This window comes from Taudactylus pleione, unplaced genomic scaffold, assembly GCF_031769625.1.
Source record: "Taudactylus pleione unplaced genomic scaffold, aTauple2 ptg001289l, whole genome shotgun sequence".
Taxonomy (NCBI): domain Eukaryota; kingdom Metazoa; phylum Chordata; class Amphibia; order Anura; family Myobatrachidae; genus Taudactylus; species Taudactylus pleione.
Window position 1 is genome coordinate 246,689 of NW_028285689.1, and position 10,859 is coordinate 257,547.

Sequence of the window (10,859 nt, forward strand, 5' to 3'; positions counted from 1 at the left end):
GCTGTATGTGTGGTCACTGGAGTCACTGTGTATGTGACGGCTGTGTGTGTGGTCACTGGAGTCACTGTGTATGTGGGGCTGTGTGTATGGTCACGGGTGTCACTGTGTATGTGGCGGCTGTGTGTGTGGTCACTGGTGTCACTGTGTATGTGGCGGCTGTGTGTATGGTCACTGGAGTCACTGTGTATGTGGGGCTGTGTGTATGGTCACTGGAGTCACTGTGTATGTGGGGCTGTGTGTATGGTCACTGGTGTCACTTTGTAGGTGACGGCTGTGTGTATGGTCACTGGAGTCACTGTGTATGTAGGGCTGTGTGTATGGTCACTGGTGTTACTGTGTATGTGGCGGCTGTGTGTGTGGTCACTATTGTCACTGTGTATGTGGGGCTGTGTGTATGGTCACTGGAGTCACTGTGTATGTGGGGCTGTGTGTGTGGTCACTGGTGTCACTGTGTATGTGGCGGCTGTGTGTATGGTCACTGGAGTCACTGTGTATGTGGGGCTGTGTATGGTCACTGGAGTCACTGTGAATGTGGTGGCTGTGTGTGTGGTCACTGGTGTCACTGTGTATGTGGCGGCTGTGTGTATGGTCACTGGAGTCACTGTGTATGTGGGGCTGTGTGTATGGTCACTGGAGTCACTGTGTATGTGGGGCTGTGTGTATGGTCACTGGAGTCACTTTGTAGGTGACGGCTGTGTGTATGGTCACTGGAGTCACTGTGTATGTAGGGCTGTGTGTATGGTCACTGGTGTTACTGTGTATGTGGCGGCTGTGTGTGTGGTCACATGAGTCACTGTGTATGTGGGGATGTGTGTATGGTCACTGGAGTCACTGTGTATGTGGGGCTGTGTGTGTGGTCACTGGTGTCACTGTGTATGTGGCGGCTGTGTGTATGGTCACTGGAGTCACTGTGTATGTGACAGCTGTGTGTATGGTCACTGGTGTCACTGTGTATGTGGTGGCTGTGTGTATGGTCACAGGAGTCACTGTGTATGTGGTCACTGGAGTCACTGTGTTTGTGGCGGCTGTGTGCATGGTCACTGGTGTCACTGTGTATGTGGTGGCTGTGTGTATGGTCACAGGAGTCACTGTGTATGTGGTCACTGGAGTCACTGTGTATGTGGCGGCTGTGTGTATGGTCACTGGTTTCACTGTGTATGTGGCGGCTGTGTGTATGGTCACTGGATATCACTGTGTATGTGGGGCTGTGTGTATGGTCACTGGAGTCACTGTGTATGTGGCGGCTGTGTGTATGGTCACTGGAGTCACTGTGTATGTGGCGGCTGTGTGTATGGTCACTGGTTTCACTGTGTATGTGGCGGCTGTGTGTATGGTCACTGGTTTCAGTGTGTATGTGGCGGCTGTGTGTATGGTCACTGGTTTCACTGTGTATGTGGCGGCTGTGTGTATGGTCACTGGAGTCACTGTGTATGTGGTGGATGTGTGTATGGTCACTGGCTGGAGTCACTGTGTATGTGGCTGCTGTGTGTGTGGTCACTGCTGTCACTGTGTATGTGGCGGATGTGTGTATGGTCACTGGAGTCACTGTGTATGTGGCGGCTGTGTGTATGGTCACTGGAGTCACTGTGTATGTGGCAGATGTGTGTATGGTCACTGGAGTCACTGTGTATGTGGTGGCTGTGTGTATGGTCACTGGAATCACTGTGTATGTGGCGGCTGTGTGTATGGTCACTGGAGTCACTGTGTATGTGGGGCTCTGTGTATGGTCACTGGAGTCACTGTGTATGTGGCGGCTGTGTGTGTGGTCACTGGAGTCACTGTGTATGTGGCGGCTGTGTGTGTGGTCACTGGTGTCACTGTGTATGTGGGGCTGTGTGTATGGTCACTGGTGTCACTGTGTATGTGGCGGCTGTGTGTATGGTCACTGGAGTCACTGTGTAAGTGGCAGCTGTGTGTATGGTCACTGGTGTCACTGTGTATGTGGGGCTGTGTGTATGGTCACTGGTGTCACTGTGTATGTGTGGGCTGTGTGTATAGTCACTGGAGTCACTGTGTATGTGACAGCTGTGTGTATTGTCACTGGAGTCACTGTGTATGTGGGGCTGTGTGTATTGTCACTGGAATCACTGTGTATCTGGCGGCTGTGTGTATGGTCACTGGAGTCACTGTGTATGGTGCGGATGTGTGTATGGTCACTGGTGTCACTGTGTATGTGGTTGTTGTATGTATGGTCACTGGTGTCACTGTGTATGTGGCGGCTGTGTTTATGGTCACTGGAGTCAATGTGTATGTAGAGCTGTGTGTATTGTCACTGGACTCACTGTGTATGTGGGGATGTGTGTATGGTCACTGGAGTCACTGTGTATGTGGGGCTGTGTGTGTGGTCACTGGTGTCACTGTGTATGTGGCGGCTGTGTGTATGGTCACTTGGGTCACTGTGTATGTGGGGCTGTGTGTATTGTCTCTGGAGTCACTGTGTATGTGGCGGCTGTGTGTGTGGTCACTGGTGTCACTGTGTATGTGGGGCTGTGTGTATTGTCACTGGAGTCACTGTGTATGTGGCGGATGTGTGTGTGGTCACTGGAGTCACTGTGTATGTGGCGGCTGTGTGTGTGGTCACTGCTGTCACTGTGTATGTGGGGCTGTGTGTATTGTCACTGGTGTCACTGTGTATGTGATGGCTGTGTGTATGGTCACTGGAGTCACTGTGTATGTGGGGCTGTGTGTATTGTCACTGGAGTCACTGTGTATGTGGCGGCTGTGTGTATGGTCACTGGAGTCATTGTGTATGTGGGGCTGTGTGTATTGTCAGTTGTCACTGGAGTCACTGTGTATGTGGCGGCTGTGTGTGTGGTCACTGGTGTCACTTTGTATGTGGCGGCTGTGTGTATGATCACTTGGGTCACTGTGTATGTGGCGGCTGTGTTTATGGTCACTGGAGTCAATGTGTATGTAGAGCTGTGTGTATTGTCACTGGACTCACTGTGTATGTGGGGATGTGTGTATGGTCACTGGAGTCACTGTGTATGTGGGGCTGTGTGTGTGGTCACTGGTGTCACTGTGTATGTGGCGGCTGTGTGTATGGTCACTTGGGTCACTGTGTATGTGGGGCTGTGTGTATTGTCTCTGGAGTCACTGTGTATGTGGCGGCTGTGTGTGTGGTCACTGGTGTCACTGTGTATGTGGGGCTGTGTGTATTGTCACTGGAGTCACTGTGTATGTGGCGGATGTGTGTGTGGTCACTGGAGTCACTGTGTATGTGGCGGCTGTGTGTGTGGTCACTGCTGTCACTGTGTATGTGGGGCTGTGTGTATTGTCACTGGTGTCACTGTGTATGTGATGGCTGTGTGTATGGTCACTGGAGTCACTGTGTATGTGGGGCTGTGTGTATGGTCACTGGAGTCATTGTGTATGTGGGGCTGTGTGTATTGTCAGTTGTCACTGGAGTCACTGTGTATGTGGCGGCTGTGTGTGTGGTCACTGGTGTCACTTTGTATGTGGCGGCTGTGTGTATGATCACTTGGGTCACTGTGTATGTGGGGCTTAGTGTATGGTCACTGGAGTCACTGTGTATGTGGGGCTGTGTGTATGGTCACTGGAGTCACTGTGTATGTGGCGGCTGTGTGTGTGGTCACTGGTGTCACTTTGTATGTTACGGCTGTGTGTATGATCACTGGGTCACTGTGTATGTGGGGCTTAGTGTATGGTCACTGGATTCACTGTGTATGTGGGGCTGTGTGTATGGTCACTGGAGTCACTGTGTATGTGGGGCTGTGTGTATTGTCACTGGAGTCACTGTGTATGTGGCGGCTGTGTGTGTGGTCACTGGTGTCACTGTGTATGTGGGGCTGTGTGTATTGTCACTGGAGTCACTGTGTATGTGGCGGCTGTGTGTGTGGTCACTGGTGTCACTTTGTATGTTGCGGCTGTGTGTATGATCACTTGGGTCACTCTGTATGTGGAGCTTAGTGTATGGTCACTGGATTCACTGTGTATGTGGGGCTGTGTGTATGGTCACTGGAGTCACTGTGTATGTGGGGCTGTGTGTATTGTCACTGGAGTCACTGTGTATGTGGCGGCTGTGTGTGTGGTCACTGGTGTCACTGTGTATGTGGGGCTGTGTGTATTGTCACTGGAGTCACTGTGTATGTGCCGGCTGTGTGTATGGTCACTGAAGTCACTGTGTATGTGGTGGCTGTGTGTATGGTCACTGGAGTTACTGTGTATGTGGCGGCTATGTGTGTGGTCACTGGTGTCACTTTGTATGTGGCGGCTGTGTGTATGATCACTTGGGTCACTGTGTATGTGGGGCTTAGTGTATGGTCACTGGATTCACTGTGTATGTGGGGCTGTGTGTATGGTCACTGGAGTAACTGTGTATGTGGGGCTGTGTGTATTGTCACTGGAGTCACTATGTATGTGGCGGCTGTGTGTACGGTCACTGGTGTCACTGTGTATGTGGCGGCTGTGTGTATGGTCACTGTTGTCACTGTGTATGTGGCGGCTGTGTGTATGGTCACTTGGGTCACTGTGTTTGTGGCGGCTGTGTGCATGGTCACTGGAGTCACAGTGTATGTGGTGGCTGTGTGTATTGTCACTGGTGTCACTGTGTATGTGGTGGCTGTGTGTATGGTCACTGGAGTCACTGTATATGTGACGGATGTGTGTATGGTCACTGAAGTCACTGTGTATGTGCTGGCTGTGTGTATGGTCACTGGAGTCACTGTGTATGTGGTGGCTGTGTGTATGGTCACTGGAGTCACTGTGTATGTGGCGGCTGTGTGTATGGTCACTGGAGTCACTGTGTATGTGGTGGCTGTGTGTATTGTCACTGAAATGTTTGAGGAAGAGGAAGTATTAGTGGAAGAAGAACTTTTGGAGGAAGAGAAGGTTTTGGAAGAAGAGGAGTGTTGGAGGAAGAGGTGAGTGTTGGAGAAAAAGGGGGTCTGGGAGGAAGAGAAAGTGTTGGAGGAAGAAAGGGTATTGGGGGAAGAAAATTGGAGGAAAAGAAGGTGTTGGAGGAAGAAGTGTTGGAGGAAGAGGGAGTGTAGGAAGAAGAAGTAGTGTTGGAGGAAGAAGAATTGGAGGAAGAGGGGTTGTTAGAAGAAGAAGTAGTAGTGTTGGAGGAAGAAGAATTGGAGGAAGAGGGGGTGTTGGAAGAAGAAGAAGAAGAAGTAGTGTTGTAGGAGAATATTTGGAGGAAGAGGGAGTGTAGGAAGAAGAAGTAATATTGGAGGAAGAGGAGGTGTTGGAGGAAGTAATAGTGTTGGAAGAAGTAGTGTTGGAGGAAGAAGAATTGGAGGAAGAGGGGGTGTTAGAAGAAGAAGAAATATTGTTGGAGGAAGAAGAACTGGAGGAAGAGGCGGTGTTGGAGGAATAAGAAGTAGTGTTGGAGGAAAAAGAATTGGAGGAAGAGGGAGTGTTGGAAGAAGAAGCAGTGTTGGAGGAAGAAGAATTGGAGGAAGAGGGAGTGTTGGAAGAAGATGTAGTGTTGGAGGAAGAAGAACTGGAGGTATAGGGGGTGTTGGAAGAAGAAGTAATGTTGGAGGAAGAAGAATTGGAGGAAGAGGGGGTGTTGGACGAAGAAGAATTGGCGGAAGAGGGGGTGTTGGAAGAAGAAGTAGTGTTGGAGGAAGAAGAATTGGAGGAAGAGGGAGTGTTGCAAGAAGAAGAAGTAGTGTTGGAGGAAGAAGAATTGGAGGAAGAGGGGGTGTTGGAAGAAGAAGATGTTGTGTTGGAGGAAGAGAAGTTGGAGGAAGAAGGGGTTTGGGAAGAAGAAGTAGTAGTGTTGGAGGAAGAAGAATTAGAGGAAGAGGTGGTGTTGGAAGAAGAAGAAGTAGTGTTGGAGGAAGAAGAATTGGAGGAAGAGGGGTGTTGGAAGAAGAAGTAATGTTGGAGGAAGAAGAATTGGAGGAAGAGGGGTGTTGGAGGAAGAAGAATTGGAGGAAGAGAGGGTGTTGGAAGAAGAAGTAATGTTGGAGGAAGAAGAATTTGAGGAAGAGTGGGCGTTGGAAGAAGAAGAAGTAGTGTTAGAGGAAGAAGAATTTGAAGGAAGAGGAGGTGTTGGAAGAAGAAGAATTGGAGGAAGAGGGGCTGTTGGAGGAGTAGAATTAGAGGAAGAGGGGGTGTTGGACGAAGAAGAATTGGAGGAAGAGGGGCTGTTGGAGGAAGAAGAATTGGAGGAAGAGGAGGTGTTGGAAGAAGAATTGGAGGAAGAGGGGCTGTTGGAGGAAGAAGAGTTGGAGGAAGAGGGGGTGTTGGAAGAAGAAGTAATGTTGGAGGAAGAAGACTTGGAGTAAGAGGGGGTGTTGTAGGAATCAGTAGTGTTGGAGGAAGAAGAATTGGAGGAAGAGGGAGTGTTGGAAGAAGAAGAAGTAATGTTGGAGGAAGAGGGGGTGTTGGAAGAAGAAGTAATGTTGGAGGAAGAAAAATTAGAGGAAGAGTGGGTGTTGGAAGAAGAAGAAGTAGTGTTGGAAGAAGAAGAAGTAGTGGTGGAGGAAGAGGGGGTGTTGGAAGAAGAAGTAGTAATGTTGGAGGAAAAAGAATTGGAGGAAGAGGGGGTGTTGGAGGAAGAGCAAGTAGTGATGGAGGAAGAAGAATTGTAGGAAGAGGGGGTGTTGGAATAAGAAGAAGTAATGTTGGAGGAAGAAGAATCGGAGGAAGAGGGGGTATTCGAAGAAAAAGAATTAGTGATGGATGAAGAAGAATTGTATGAAGAGGGGGTGTTGGAAGAAGAAGTAATGTTGGAGGAAGAAGAATTGGAGGAAGAGGGAGTGTCAGAAGAAGAAGAAGTAGTGTTGGAGGAAGAAGAATTGGAGGAAGAGGGGATGTTGGAAGAAGAAGAATTAGTGTTGGAGGCAGAAGAATTGGAGGAAGAGGGAGTGTAGGAAGAAGAAGTAATGTTGGAGGAAGAGGGGGTGTTGGAAGTAGCAGTGTTGGAGGAAGAGGGGGTGTTGGAGGAAGCAGTAGTGTTGAAGGAAGAGGGGGTGTTGGAGGAAGGAGTAGTGTTGGAGGAAGAGGGGGTGTTGGAGGAAGTAGTAGTGTTGGAGGAAGAGGGGGTGTTGGGGGAAGTAGTAGTGTTGGAGGAAGAGGGGGTGTTGGGAAAGAGGGGGTGTTGGAGGAATTAGTAGTGTTGGAGGAAGAGGGGGTTTTGGAGGAAGTAGTAGTGTTGGAGGCAGAGGGTGTGTTGGGGGAAGTAGTAGTGTTGGAGGATGGGTGTTGGAGGAAGTAGTAGTGTTGGAGGCAGTGGGGGTGTTGGAAGAAGTAGTAGTGTTGGAGGAAGAGGGGGTGTTGGGGGAAGTAGTAGTGTTGGAGGCAGAGGGGGTATTGGGGGAAATAGTAGTGTTGGAGGAAGAGGGGTTGTTGGGGGAAGAGGGGGTGTTGGAGGAATTAGTAGTGTTGGAGGCAAAGGGAGTGATGGAGGAAGTAGTAGTGTTGGAGGCAGAGGGGGTATTGGGGGAAGTAGTAGTGTTGGAGGAAGAGGGGGTGTTGGGGGAAGTAGTAGTGTTGGAGGAAGAGGGGATGTTGGAGGAAGATGGGGTGTTGGGGGAAGTAGTGTTGGAGGAAGAGGGGGTGTTGGGGGAAGTAGTAGTGTTGGAGGAAGAGGGGATGTTGGAGGAAGACAGGGTGTTGGGGGAAGTAGTAGTGTTGGAGGAAGAGGGGGTATTTGATGAAGTAGTAGTGTTGGAGGAAGAGGGGGTTTTGGGGGGAAGTAGTAGTGTTGGAGGAAGAGGAGATGTTGGAGGAAGATGGGGTGTTGGGGGAAGTAGTAGTGTTGGAGGAAGAGGGGGTGTTGGTGGAAGAGGGGGTGTTGGAAGTAGTAGTTTTGGAGAAAGAGGGGGTTTTGGGGGAAGTATTAGTGTTGGAGGCAGAGGGGGTGTTGGAGGAAGTAGTAGTGTTGGAGGAAGAGGGGGTGTTGGAGAAAGAGGGGGTGTTGGGGGAAGTAGTAGTGTTGGAAGAAGAGGGGGTGTTGGAGGAAGTAGTAGTGTTGGAGGAAGAGGGGGTGTTTGAGGAAGTAGTAGTATTGGAGGAAGAGGGGGTGTTGGAGGAAGTAGTAGTGTTGGATGAAGAGGGGGTGTTTGTGGGAAGTAGTAGTGTTGGAGGAAGAGGGAGTGTTGGGGAAAAAGGGGGTGTTGGGGGAAGTAGTAGTGTTGGAGGAAGAGGGGGTGTTGGGGAAGAGGGGGTACTGGAAGAAGAAGTAGTGTTGGAGGAAGAAGAATTGGAGGAAGAGGGAGTGTAGGAAGAAGAAGTAATATTGGAAGAAGAGGGGGTGTTGGAGGAAGCAATAGTTTTGGAAGAAGTAGTGTTGGAAGAAGAAGAAGTAGTGTTGGAGGAAGAAGAACTGGAGGAAGTGGGGGTGTTGGAGGAAGAAGTAGTGTTGGAGGAAGAAGAATTGGAGGAAGAGGGAGTGTTGGAAGAAGAATTGGAGGAATAGGGGGTGTTGTTAGAAAAAGAAGTAATGTTGGAGGAAGAAGAATTGGAGGAAGAGGGGGTGTTGGAAGATGAATTGGAGGAAGAGGGGGTGTTGGAGGAAGAAGAATTAGAGGAAGAGGGGCTGTTGGAGGAAGAAGAATTAGAGGAAGAGGGGGTGTTGGAGGAAGAAGAATTGGAGGAAGAGGGGCTGTTGGAGGAAGAAGAATTTGAGGAAGATGGGGTGTTGGAAGAAGAAGTAATGTTGGAGGAAGAAGACTTGGAGTAAGAGGGGGTGTTGGAGGAAGCAGTAGTGTGGGAGGATGAAGAATTGGAGGAAGAGGGGGTCTTGGAAGAAGAAGTAGTATTGTTGGAGGAAGAGGGGGTGTTGGGGGAAGAGGGGGTGTTGGGGTATAGTAGTTGTGTTGGAGGAAGTGGGGGTGTGGGGGAAGAGGGGGTATTGGTGGAAGTAGTAGTGTTGGAGGCAGAGGGGGTGTTGGGGGAAGTAGTAGTGTTGGAGGAAGAGGGGGTCTTGGAGGAAGTAGTAGTGTTGGAGGCAGAGGGGGTGTTGGAAGAAGTAGTGTTGGAGGCAGAGGGGGTGTTGGAGGACGTAGTAGTGTTGGAGTCAGAGGGGGTATTGGGGGAAGTAGTAGTTTTGGAGGAAGAGGGGGTGTTGGGGGAAGAGGGGGTGTTGGAGGCAAAGGGGGTGCTGGAGGAAGTAGTAGTGTTGGAGGCAGAGGGGGTATTGGGGGAAGTAGTAGTGTTGGAGGAAGGGGGGTGTTGGGGGAAGTAGTAATGTTGGAGGAAGAGGGGATGTTGGAGGAAGATGGGGTGTTGAGGGAAGTAGTAGTGTTGGAGGAAGAGGGGGTGTTGGGCGAAGTAGTAGTGTTGGAGGAAGAGGGGATGTTGGAGGAAGACGGGGTGTTGGAAGAAGTAGTAGTGTTGGAGGAAGAGATGGTATTTGGGGAAGTAGTAGTGTTGGAGGAAAAGGGGGTGTTGGGGGGAAGTAGTAGTGTTGGAGGAAGAGGGGATGTTGGAGGAAGACGGGGTGTTGGGGGAAGTAGTAGTGTTGGAGGAAGAGGGGGTGTTGGAGGAAGAGGGGGTGTTGGAAGTAGTAGTGTTGGAGGAAGATGGGGTGTTGGGGGAAGTAGTAGTGTTGGAGGCATAGGGGGTGTTGGAGGAAGTAGTAGTGTTGGAGGAAGATGGGGTATTGGAGGAAGAGGGGGTGTTGGGGGAAGTAGTAGTGTTGGAGGAAGAGGGTGTGTTGGGGGAAGTAGTAGTGTTGGAGGTAGAGGGGGTGTTGGAGGGAGAGAGTATGTTGTGGGAAGTAGTAGTGTTGGAGGAAGAGGGGGTGTTGGGGGAAGTAGTAGTGTTGGAGGAAGAGGGGGTGTTGGGGGAAGTAGTAGTGTTGGAGGAAGAGGGGGTGTTGGAGTAAGAGGGAGTGTTGGGGGAAGCAGTAGTGTTGGAGGTAGAGGGGATGTTGGAGGAAGAGAGTATGTTGTGGGAAGTAGTAGTGTTGGAGGAAGAGGGGGTGTTGGGGGAAGTAGTAGTGTTGGAGGAAGCGGGGGTGTTGGGGGAAGTAGTAGTGTTGGAGGAAAAGGGGGTCTTGGAGGAAGAGGGGGTGTTGGGGGAAGTAGTAGTGTTGGATTAAGAGGGGGTGTTGGAGGAAGAGGGGGTGTTGGGGGAAGTAGTAGTATTGGAGGAAGAGGGGGTGTTGGAGGAAGAGGGGGTGTTGGGGGAAGTAGTAGTGTTGGAGGAAGAGGGGGTGTTGAGGGAAGTAGTAGTGTTGGTAGAAGAATTTGAGTGTTGGAGTGCAAAATACCAGAAGAGATTTTTGTAAATGATCAGAATAATATGTTTATTATACTGGGACTTCTCCCATAGAGAACTCCGGAGAGGGGGCATGGTGTTTAAGGGGCTACACCTCAAAAGCTATTGGAGGTGCCGAGCTGAATTTTGGCATGGACAGGTAGAACTGTCGCTCAGTGCTGCATGCCAAATTTCAGGGGAAAAAAAAAATGAGGATTTGTGAGTAATCTAAAGCTCCAACTGTCACTTTTTTCTGACACTCTCAGTTAGGACCACTTTTCTGCTGTTCTCTATGGGGGACTTTTGGGAAGCAATAACTCAGGGTAGGGGGCACATTTAGACTTGGGGTTTGTTTTATTAGGTAGCTATTGTTCCAGGGTAGGTGCTTTTGGGGTTTAGGTAATTGAGAAAGTTACAGTTTTAACCTATTACCTCATGAATCTGCCTTTGTAGAGATTTCAACTTCCAACTTCTTGCGCAGCCTCAGTAGGAGCCTCCAGCAGGTATACTCACTGTGGCTTCACCTGGGTGCACAGAGATGGCTGGCCAGTGTGGGCGGTAGTGGCAATGGTCTCAGGGGAAGAAAGTGACCCAGGGGAGGAAGGGGGGTAGCGGATGTTATTTGCGGCGGGACCCGGGGACGTTAGCGGAAATTAGCAGCGGCGGTGCAGCAGCAGTGC

At 50.2% G+C, this 10,859-nt stretch overlaps 1 pseudogene; it reads right to left on the reverse strand.

The window, feature by feature from the left end:
* Positions 1–4,789: 4,789 nt before the first annotated feature.
* On the reverse strand, positions 4,790–5,799 carry LOC148443364 (uncharacterized; annotated as a pseudogene).
* Between the last annotated feature and the right edge of the window lie 5,060 nt (positions 5,800–10,859).